Here is a 12,704-nt window from a genome sequence, read left to right as displayed (position 1 = left end):
CCCTACAACATTTTTAAAAAGCTTTTTAGCAGTTTTAGAGATCACAGAAATGTTCACAGACCACGTAGCACTGTATATCTGAGAAATGAAAGTATATAAACCTTTTAAATGCTTTTGTTCACTTTTAGAGATCACAGAAGTGTTCAGAGGCCGTGTAACACTGTATGTCTGAGATATGGAAGCCTATAAAATTTTTAAAAGCTTTTTAGCAGTTTTAGAGATCGCAGAAATTTACTCCACACTATGGAATAGTGTATGGCTGAGAAATGTAGCCTAGAAAAATATTTCAATGAGTTTTGTGTGTGTTATATTACATAAAAAAGGACCTCAAAGCATGTATTGCTGGATCAAAATATATTAAATATTTACAGCCCCTACAAAAAAAATTGCAGCTATATATTTGCCAATGGACTGCACAAGCTTAATCCCTGTCTATAGACTGGGTTCTGTCACTCCATTTGCTCCTGCAGCTCTCTCTCCCTCCCTAGTCTAAACAAAGATTGTATGTTATGCAAATGATTAGCCCTTAGAAGGGCTGTTAGTATGACGGCTCAGCTTCAGCACCAGTATCAACACTACAGGACTCTGATTCCTTATACTGTGGACACACACGCCTAGACAAGCACTGTCTCCCTCCAACATGAACTGTCAAAGAGCTGTGCAATGGCGTCAGTGTGCCAAGCCGGGCAGCACCTGTCCTTTTATAATTACTGTGGATGTCAGATAGCCAACCAATCATAGTAAAGCCAAAACCAAGAAGGCTATGACATTTCAGTGGATAACAGGCAATCGCTGCATTCTTATTGGATGCATAACAGGTGCCAAAGATGCGGGACGGGGATTCGAGTTTTGCATCAAGCACCGCCCATTACTCACCGAGTAATGAGCACTGTGATACTCGAGTGATAACGGACTATCACCAGGTACGATCGCTCATCCATATTGCTAATATTGAGATATTCTCTGAAATGTGTATGATACTCCTACATATTTTAGGTCACATACAATACATTTCTATTATGTAGATAACACAAACCATTTGATTTGATATTCAGTTGAATTTGCCAAATCCCTAAGAGTGTTTGTGTTCTCTTCATACAAACAGGCCTTACAAGGATGGCACCCATGTTTTGTGGTGAACTATGGGGTACTGATTGATTTATGGGAATAATACATAATAGGTGACAGGCTATTTCATAAAGTGGGAGCTTTCCTTGCCACTATATTCGCTCTCTTAGTAAGCAATGACTCAAAAACTAAATCATTGTACAGCATTGGATAATATTTGTGCACAATTTACCCTATATCATGAAATTGGGCACTAAATCGCAATACCAGCATTGGTTTTTAGTAGAGATGAGCGACTTTGCCTTTTTTCGGGTCGAGACGGGTTTCATGAAACCCGACTTTCGCAAAAGTCGGGTCGAACGAAATCGGTCGACTACAGGGAAAAGTCGGAGGCCGACTGAAACACGAAACCCAATGCAAGTCAATGGGGAAGCAAAGTCGGCAGGGAGTGGAAGACAGTAAACACACATACAGTGCCCATTTCAATGACAAAAACATCAATTCTTATAACTGAAGCTTGTCAACCTTAATTTACTTCCTAATAATAGTTACGCATTGAAAACTGGGGGTTATTTGGCTAAAGTTGTGTGGGGGGTTGGGCTGGCTCCAGGTTTTCGTGTGCCCTGGGCCAAAGAGTGTCAGTGCGCCCCTTTAACACATACCACAACTCATGATGCTCCGATACACCACAGAAATATAGGTATAGTACAATAACACATACTTCACTGCTTACATGACATGACTGATCTATTTTAAATTGTACAATAGCTCAAAAACAGGACAGTGTATTACTCCATACAGTGATATGGCCACCACATTGTGCGCCATACAGAATAATGAGCCCCATATATTTCTCCATACCAAATAATTAGTCACATATAAGTTCCATACAGTATCTGATGATACTGCCCCATATATAATGGGCCCTATTTGTAATGCTCCAGTGTATAATGTGCCCCTTAGATGCTGCTCCAGTGTCTTATCTGCCCCATTTACATTGCTCAAGTACATGATGGGCCTCATGGATTCATGGATGATGCTCCAGTGTTAGAGTTGAGCGAAACGGGTCGAAAAAATTCAAAAGTCGCCGACTTTTGGCAAAGTCGGGTTTCATGAAACGAAACCCGACCCTAGGATGAGGTCGGCCACGAGGTTGGCGACTTACGCGCCAAAGTCGCGTTTCAAAAGTTTGTTTTGCGCTCTTTTTCAGCCAATCAGGATCCACGGACACTGTGGGCAACGTGATGACATAGGCACGGGTCACCACCATCTTTCAGAAGGGCATGCAAGTGATTGGCTTGCTTTGGTGGGCATCACAGGGGGTATAAAAGGGCGTGCACGCCGACCGCCATCTTACTTCTGCCGATCTTAGTATAGGGAGAGGTTGCTGCTGATTGCTGCGTTAGGCAGGGAAGAAGACAAAAAAACTGCTTCTGCTGCTAGCGATTTGGCCTGCACAACACACAAGTCACTGTGTGTGCAGTGCAAGGGGAGGCTATATTGTGGTGTATCAGTGGTGTTGGTTGTTGGGTTGCCTTTTAAGGCTTCCTGACACGCTGGCATTGCTGTTTACCCACTGCTCCGCAAACTGCTTTTTTAAAAGCAATCCAATCTCCCTTATCCTCTCGTCACTTTGGTCACAGGCAGCTATGCCATCGAGCGTGTCACATAGCGCTCAGATATCAGTGGGCCGCACACAATCCACAAGTGTCCAGTGTCCAAAAGTGTACGCAGAGATTCAAAATCTCCATTATCCTCTCGTCACTTTGGTCACAGGCAGCTGTGCCATCGAGCGTGTCACATAGCGCTCAGATATCAGTGGGCCGCACACAATCCACAAGTGTCCACTGTCCACAAGTGTACGCAGAGATTCAAAATCTCCATTATCCTCTCGTCACTTTGGTCACAGGCAGCTGTGCCATCGAGCGTGTCACATAGCGCTCAGATATCAGTGGGCCGCACACAATCCACAAGTGTCCAGTGTCCAAAAGTGTACGCAGAGATTCAAAATCTCCATTATCCTCTCGTCACTTTGGTCACAGGCAGCTGTGCCATCGAGCGTGTCACATAGCGCTCAGATATCAGTGGGCCGCACACAATCCACAAGTGTCCACTGTCCACAAGTGTACGCAGAGATTCAAAATCTCCATTATCCTCTCGTCACTTTGGTCACAGGCAGCTGTGCCATCGAGCATGTCACATAGCGCTCAGATATCAGTGGGCCGCACACAATCCACAAGTGTCCAGTGTCCAAAAGTGTACGCAGAGATTCAAAATCTCCATTATCCTCTCGTCACTTTGGTCACAGGCAGCTGTGCCATCGAGCGTGTCACATAGCGCTCAGATATCAGTGGGCCACACACAATCCACAAGTGTCCAGTGTCCACAAGTGTACGCAGAGATTCAAAATCTCCATTATCCTCTCGTCACTTTGGTCACAGGAAGCTGTGCCATCGAGCGTGTCACATAGCGCTCAGATATCAGTGGGCCGCACACAATCCACAAGTGTCCAGTGTCCAAAAGTGTACGCAGAGATTCAAAATCTCCATTATCCTCTCGTCACTTTGGTCACAGGCAGCTGTGCCATCGAGCGTGTCACATAGCGCTCAGATATCAGTGGGCCGCACACAATCCACAAGTGTCCACTGTCCACAAGTGTACGCAGAGATTCAAAATCTCCATTATCCTCTCGTCACTTTGGTCACAGGCAGCTGTGCCATCGAGCGTGTCACATAGCGCTCAGATATCAGTGGGCCGCACACAATCCACAAGTGTCCAGTGTCCAAAAGTGTACGCAGAGATTCAAAATCTCCATTATCCTCTCGTCACTTTGGTCACAGGCAGCTGTGCCATCGAGCGTGTCACATAGCGCTCAGATATCTGTGGGCCGCACACAATCCACAAGTGTCCACTGTCCACAAGTGTACGCAGAGATTCAAAATCTCCATTATCCTCTCGTCACTTTGGTCACAGGCAGCTGTGCCATCGAGCGTGTCACATAGCGCTCAGATATCAGTGGGCCGCACACAATCCACAAGTGTCCAGTGTCCAAAAGTGTATGCAGAGATTCAAAATCTCCATTATCCTCTCGTCACTTTGGTCACAGGCAGCTGTGCCATCGAGCGTGTCACATAACGCTCAGATATCAGTGGGCCGCACACAATCCACAAGTGTCCAGTGTCCAAAAGTGTACGCAGAGATTCAAAATCTCCATTATCCTCTCGTCACTTTGGTCACAGGCAGCTGTGCCATCGAGCGTGTCACATAGCGCTCAGATATCAGTGGGCCGCACACAATCCACAAGTGTCCAGTGTCCAAAAGTGTACGCAGAGATTCAAAATCTCCATTATCCTCTCGTCACTTTGGTCACAGGCAGCTGTGCCATCGAGCGTGTCACATAGCGCTCAGATATCAGTGGGCCGCACACAATCCACAAGTATCCACTGTCCACAAGTGTACGCAGAGATTCAAAATCTCCATTATCCTCTCGTCACTTTGGTCACAGGCAGCTGTGCCATCGAGCGTGTCACATAGCGCTCAGATATCAGTGGGCCGCACACAATCCACAAGTGTCCAGTGTCCAAAAGTGTATGCAGAGATTCAAAATCTCCATTATCCTCTCGTCACTTTGGTCACAGGCAGCTGTGCCATCGAGCGTGTCACATAACGCTCAGATATCAGTGGGCCGCACACAATCCACAAGTGTCCAGTGTCCAAAAGTGTACGCAGAGATTCAAAATCTCCATTATCCTCTCGTCACTTTGGTCACAGGCAGCTGTGCCATCGAGCGTGTCACAGAGCGCTCAGATATCAGTGGGCCGCACACAATCCACAAGTGTCCAGTGTCCAAAAGTGTACGCAGAGATTCAAAATCTCCATTATCCTCTCGTCACTTTGGTCACAGGCAGCTGTGCCATCGAGCGTGTCACATAGCGCTCAGATATCAGTGGGCCGCACACAATCCACAAGTGTCCACTGTCCACAAGTGTACGCAGAGATTCAAAATCTCCATTATCCTCTCGTCACTTTGGTCACAGGAAGCTGTGCCATCGAGCGTGTCACATAGCGCTCAGATATCAGTGGGCCGCACACAATCCACAAGTGTCCACTGTCCACAAGTGTACGCAGAGATTCAAAATCTCCATTATCCTCTCCTCACTTTGGTCACAGGCAGCTGTGCCATCGAGCGTGTCACGTAGCGCTCAGATATCAGTGGGCCGCACACAATCCACAAGTGTCCACTGTCCACAAGTGTACGCAGAGATTCAAAATCTCCATTATCCTCTCCTCACTTTGGTCACAGGCAGCTGTGCCATCGAGCGTGTCACATAGCGCTCAGATATCAGTGGGCCGCACACAATCCACAAGTGTCCAGTGTCCAAAAGTGTACGCAGAGATTCAAAATCTCCATTATCCTCTCGTCACTTTGGTCACAGGCAGCTGTGCCATCGAGCGTGTCACATAGCGCTCAGATATCAGTGGGCCGCACACAATCCACAAGTGTCCACTGTCCACAAGTGTACGCAGAGATTCAAAATCTCCATTATCCTCTCGTCACTTTGGTCACAGGCAGCTGTGCCATCGAGCGTGTCACATAGCGCTCAGATATCAGTGGGCCGCACACAATCCACAAGTGTCCACTGTCCACAAGTGTGTGCAGAAATTCTAAAACTCCCCTGTCCTATATACACCTTGTACCTTGTTTTACATTACTATATAGTTTGTTGGATTTTGTCTACATTTCTACCAAAAATGAGGAAGGCTGGTGGAAGAGGCCGTGGAATTGGGCGGGGGTTGGCAGCTGGTAATGATGGTGTTGGTGGTGGATCTGATGGTAGTGGCAAGAGCAAAATAGGACCGAATGCAGGAGGTGCTGACCCTGCGTCATCGTCTGGCTACATAAGGACTCGAACGCTTAGTTTTCTAGGAGTTGGCAAACCGCTTTTAAAGGCAGAGCATCAGGAAAAAGTTTTGTCTTACATTGCTGACTCAGCCTCCAGCTCTATCGCCTCCTCTTCTTCAGTTGTAAAAAGTAAAAGCACTGAGTCGTCATTGGAGGCTCATGTTCATGAACCACACCTTTCCTTGTGTCCTTCACCCCAACCAAGATTGAAGGATGATGCAGGCCATACTACTGATTACTCCATGGAGCTGTTTTCACATACCATGCCTGGATTATCAAGTCAAATGGTGAATTGCCCAGGCCAAGATGAATCTGACATGGAGTGCACTGATGCACAGCCGCTGATGGATGATTCTGCTGGTACATTCACTCAGAGCACTACATTGTCCTCGCAGTGTACAGAGCCAGATTTTGACCCTGATGAGACTCAGGTGCCCCTTCCCGCACACTATACCACCATACACGGTGACACAGAGAAAGATGCACATGACATAGAAGAGGAGGTGATGGATGACCCAGTTGTTGACCCAGATTGGCATCCATTGGGGGAAGAGGGTGCTGCTTCCAATAGCTCAGATGAGGAGCATCCACAGCAGACATCGACATCGCAATAGCTGTTATCTGGCAGGCCCGGAGCACTCCAAAGACAGGTTCCAAACATCAAAAGAGTTGCTGGACAGCTTGTCCAGAGGGTCAAAAGATCACAGCGTGCTAGGCCGCAAAATGTCTGCCAAAGTAGGAAGAGTGCAGTGTGGCACTTTTTTGAACAAAATCCTCATGATCAGGCCAAGGTTATCTGTAAGAAGTGCGCAAAGACCTTTAGCCGAGGGAAAAATCTGAAAAATTTGAATACCAGTTGCATGCTTAGACATTTAACCAGCATGCACTTGCAAGCGTGGACACAACACCAAACCTCAAGTGCCACATGTGCAACTGATCACAACGAAGGTAGTCAGCAACGCTACATTGTTTCCCCCACTGTAAGCCCACCGGTTAGCACAGCAGCAAATGTTGAGGTGTCGTTGCAAGACCACAGCAGTCAGGGAATCCCACTGTTATATCAACGAAAGACTGATTCTAGGCTATCAGAAAGAACACCAACTCCATCACCATCATCAACCCTCTCTCAGTCCGCCCTGTCCACCGCTACTTCCACCATATGCAGCTCTCAAGTCCAGCTCACCCTCCCAGACACTATGAGTAGGTCAAGAAAGTACTCAGTCTCTCATCCGCGTACACTGGGTTTGAACGCCCACATTGCCAAACTAATCTCGTTTGAGATGATGCCCTTTCGGTTGGTGGAAAGCACAGCTTTCCGCGAACTCATGGCCTATGCAGTACCACGCTATGACCTACCCAGTCGCCACTTCTTCTCTCGCAAAGCCATCCCAGCCCTCCACCATCATGTGAAAGACCGCATTGTCCATGCACTCAAGCAGTCAGTGAGCGGAAAGGTGCACCTCACAACTGATGCATGGTCCAGTCGGCATGGCCAGGGCCGTTACGTGTCCATCACTGCGCACTGGGTTAATGTGGTGGATGCAGGGTCCACAGGGGACAGCGGTGGTGGGACAGTGCTGCCTAGCCCATGGTGTAGGAAACAGTTGGCTGTAGGCGTTCGACCCTCCTCCTCCTCCTCCTCCAGATGCGAAAGCTCGTCCACAGAGCGCAGTCGTACGAGCACTCCATCTGCAGCTGCCACTGTTGCACACGATGTGTCCCCCTATCGAGCAGCTAGTGGAAAGCATCAGCAGGCTGTGTTGCAGATGATGTGTTTGGGCGACAGACACACCGCCGAGGTGCTGGCCGAGTACTTGAAGCGACAAACTGAGTCATGGCTGGGCAGTGTACATCTTGAGGCAGGCAAGGTAGTTAGTGATAACGGCCGTAATTTTGTGGCAGCCATAGCCCTTTCAAAACTCAGCCACATACCTTGCTTGGCTCACACCTTGAACCTGGTGGTGCAGTGCTTCCTCAAAAATTATACGGAGTTAACAGCCCTGCTCCAGAAGGTGCGAAGACTGTGCGCGCACATCCGCCGGTCGCCTGTACACTCCGTTCGTATGCAGAAGCTGCAGCGATTGCTCCACCTTCCCAACCACCGCCTCATTATCGACATTGCAACAAGGTGGAACTCCACCCTGCACATGGTGGAGCGGCTGTGCGAGCAGAGGCAGGCCATAATGCATTTGTGGGAGGATACACGGCCAGGCACTTTGAGAGCAGACATGGAGTTGACAGGCGTGCAGTGGTCGAAGCTGAAAGACCTTTGTAAAGTCCTTCAGTGTTTTGAGGAATGCACACGGCTGGTAAGCGCAGACTGCGCCATCCTAAGCATGAGCATCCCACTTATGCGTCTGCTCATGCAAACTTTGACGCACCTTAAGGAGCAGGCGTCTGCAGCCAATGTTGATGAGGAGGAAGAGGAGGAGGGAATCCTTGATGACATTCAGCCATTGTCTGCTCAGGGACCTCTCCTGGACGAGGTGGAGGAAGAAGAAGAGGAGGAGGAGGAGGATGATGGGGATGATTACTTAGGGGAGGAGGATGCATCTCGTGGGGCAAGTGAAAATGTTGGCGTGGCAAGGTCTGGTACAGGGTTTGTGCGTGACTGGAGGGATGTGGATTTGCCAGAAAGTGCTCCTCCACCCAGCACTCGCAGTGCATCATTGACACCGGGAACATTGGCCCACATGTCAGATTATGCCTTGCGGATCCTAAAAAGGGACCCCCGCATTGCCAAAATGATGAACGATGACGACTACTGGTTGGCCAGCATCCTGGATCCACGCTATAAAGGCAAATTACAAAACATCATGCCACAGGAGAACCTTGACCTAATATTGGCTAATAAACAAGCAACTCTGGTAAATCGGTTGCTTGAGGCATTCCCAGCACACAGCAGCGGTGATGGTTCTCACACGAGCCGTACGGGCCGGGGGCAGCTTGGCAGAGGTGTTCGTGGTGCACACAGCAGAAGTGGCGTTGGAGACAGGGGTTTCATGACAATGTTGTGGACTGATTTTTCAAATACCGCTCACACAACTGGTAATACTGCATCGATGGAAAGTGACAGGAGACAGCAGTTGTCAACTATGGTTACAAACTACTTTTCCTCCCATATCGATGTTCTCCCACACAGGTCATTCCCCTTTGACTATTGGGCCGCTAAACTGGACACCTGGCCTGAATTGGCCCAATATGCCTTACAGGAGCTCGCTTGCCCAGCTGCAAGTGTGCTATCGGAAAGAGTCTTCAGTGCAGCTGGATCAATCCTGACAGAAAAAAGGACCCGTCTGTCAACCCAAAATGTGGATGATCTAACCTTCATTAAAATGAACCACGCATGGGTTTCCAAGGATTTTGTCCCACCTTCCCCTGATGACACATAGGGTGACAGAAAAATGGCTTGCTTTGGTCCACCTCTTCCTGGTACTTCACCTATTTCGCCTTTTGCATCAGTTGAATGTCCAACATCAACATATGCCACTTTCTAAAACTCCCTAACTGTGCTGCCTCCCCCCCCCATGGCCGGGGTCACCACCTAGCGCACGACACCGTGCGAGTGCCGTTGCCCTGGACAGGTGGGTAGGCCGACTCTTGGGCGCGGACACTGGCACAGGGTCCCTCATAGTGCAATCAAGTGTCTCTGACGGTGGTGGTGCACACCCGCCGTCAGACACACCGCTGTACTATGAGGGGCCCAGTGCCAGTACCGACGCCCACGAGTGGGCCCCCCTTGCTTGGCCAGGGCCCCAGCATTTGCAATCTTTACCTCTCCCTGCTCCTCCGCTGTGTAATCTGGGCCGTCAAATCCATACTGTGCCTGACACCGTCTGAGCCTGCCTCCTGAGACATATATTTTGAATGTGTACGCTATCCATACATGTTATCCGGGGATACGGTACCCTTTCTAACCTTTGTGCAATGATGTGCAATCCATACTGGGCCTAACACCATCTGAGCCTGCCTCATGCTGTATAGACATATATTTTGAATGTGTACGCTATCCATACATGTTATCCGGGGATACGGTACCCCTTCTAACCTTTGTGCAATGACGTGCAATCCATACTGGGCCTAACACCGTCTGAGCCTGCCTCATGCTGTATAGACATATATTTTGAATGTGTACGCTATCCATACATGTTATCCGGGGATACGGTACCCCTTCTAACCTTTGTGCAATGACGTGCAATCCATACTGGGCCTAACACCGTCTGAGCCTGCCTCATGCTGTATAGACATATATTTTGAATGTGTATGCTATCCATACATGTTATCCGGGGATGCGGTACCCCTTCTAACCTTTGTGCAATGACGTGCAATCCATACTGGGCCTAACACCGTCTGAGCCTGCCTCATGCTGTATAGACATATATTTTGAATGTGTACGCTATCCATACATGTTATCCGGGGATACGGTACCCCTTCTAACCTTTGTGCAATGACGTGCAATCCATACTGGGCCTAACACCGTCTGAGCCTGCCTCATGCTGTATAGACATATATTTTGAATGTGTACGCTATCCATACATGTTATCCGGGGATACGGTACCCCTTCTAACCTTTGTGCAATGACGTGCAATCCATACTGGGCCTAACACCGTCTGAGCCTGCCTCATGCTGTATAGACATATATTTTGAATGTGTACGCTATCCATACATGTTATCCGGGGATACGGTACCCCTTCTAACCTTTGTGCAATGACGTGCAATCCATACTGGGCCTAACACCGTCTGAGCCTGCCTCATGCTGTATAGACATATATTTTGAATGTGTACGCTATCCATACATGTTATCCGGGGATACGGTACCCCTTCTAACCTTTGTGCAATGACGTGCAATCCATACTGGGCCTAACACCGTCTGAGCCTGCCTCATGCTGTATAGACATATATTTTGAATGTGTACGCTATCCATACATGTTATCCGGGGATACGGTACCCCTTCTAACCTTTGTGCAATGACGTGCAATCCATACTGGGCCTAACACCGTCTGAGCCTGCCTCATGCTGTATAGACATATATTTTGAATGTGTACGCTATCCATACATGTTATCCGGGGATACGGTACCCCTTCTAACCTTTGTGCAATGACGTGCAATCCATACTGGGCCTAACACCGTCTGAGCCTGCCTCATGCTGTATAGACATATATTTTGAATGTGTACGCTATCCATACATGTTATCCGGGGATACGGTACCCCTTCTAACCTTTGTGCAATGACGTGCAATCCATACTGGGCCTAACACCGTCTGAGCCTGCCTCATGCTGTATAGACATATATTTTGAATGTGTACGCTATCCATACATGTTATCCGGGGATACGGTACCCCTTCTAACCTTTGTGCAATGACGTGCAATCCATACTGGGCCTAACACCGTCTGAGCCTGCCTCATGCTGTATAGACATATATTTTGAATGTGTACGCTATCCATACATGTTATCCGGGGATACGGTACCCCTTCTAACCTTTGTGCAATGACGTGCAATCCATACTGGGCCTAACACCGTCTGAGCCTGCCTCATGCTGTATAGACATATATTTTGAATGTGTACGCTATCCATACATGTTATCCAGGGATACGGTACCCTTTCTAACCTTTGTGCAATCACGTGCAATCCATACTGGGCATGAGAACGGCTGGCGAGCTGTTAAGCAAGCTACAGCACCTGTCCAGACAAGTACAGGGATTCCCTAGCGAGGAGACTTATTTGATTGTTTTCTATGTTGGGACAGCAATTTTTGGGGAGCACTATACTCTGGAGAATGATAGATGGGGCCCACCATACACTGGAACATTCCAAAGGTGGACATCAGACACTGGAGCAGCATTTACAGGGCCCATTATACACTAGAGCAGTAGAAATGGGGCCCATTATGTTTGGAGCATTATTTGGGCCCATAAGACAGTGGAGCTTCATCCATGGGGACCAACATATACTGTAGCATTATGTGGAGCTCATCATATACTGTTTCAAACATTATATGGGACCAATGATTTTGTATGGAGAAATAGATGGGCCTCGTCATGAGATGTAAAAAGTGAGGTATTTTTCATTGTACTATACCGCTATTTCTCTGCCGTATCGGAGCATGATGAGTTGTGGTATGTGTTAAAGGGGCGCTCTTTCGCCCAGGGCACATGAAAACCTGCAGCCAGCCCTCCCCCCCCACAAATTTAGCCAAATAACCCCCATTTTTCAGTGCGTAACTTGTATTATGAAGTTAATTAAGGTTGACAAGCTTAAGTAAGAAGAATTGATGCTTTTGGCATTCAAATGGGCACTGTAGGTGTGTTTCCTGTCCTCCTCTCACTGCCGACTTTTATTCCCCATTGACTTACATTGGGTTTCGTGTTTCGTGACGACCCCGACTTTTCCCTATAATCGGACGATCTTGCTCGACCCGACTTTTGGAAAAGTCGGGTTTCACGAAACGAAACGCGACCCTAAAAAAGCAAAAGTCGCTCAACTCTATCCAGTGTATGATGGGCTCCAATAATGCTCCATATATAATGGGTCCCATTTGTAATGCTCCAGTGTATAATGGGCTCTTTAGATGCTGATCCAGTGTCTCATCTGCCCCATTTACAATGCTCCAGTACATGATGGGCCTCAAGGATGATGCTCCAGTTTATCATGAGCCCTAATAATGCTCCATATATAATGGGCCCCATTTGTAATGCTCCAGTGTATAATGGACCCCTTAGATGCTGCTCCAGTG

Source organism: Dendrobates tinctorius, unplaced genomic scaffold, assembly GCF_039654945.1.
Source record: "Dendrobates tinctorius isolate UK_male_01 unplaced genomic scaffold, ASM3965494v1 ptg000209l, whole genome shotgun sequence".
Classification (NCBI taxonomy): Eukaryota; Metazoa; Chordata; class Amphibia; order Anura; family Dendrobatidae; genus Dendrobates; species Dendrobates tinctorius.
Note: the sequence above shows the minus strand (reverse complement) of the source record.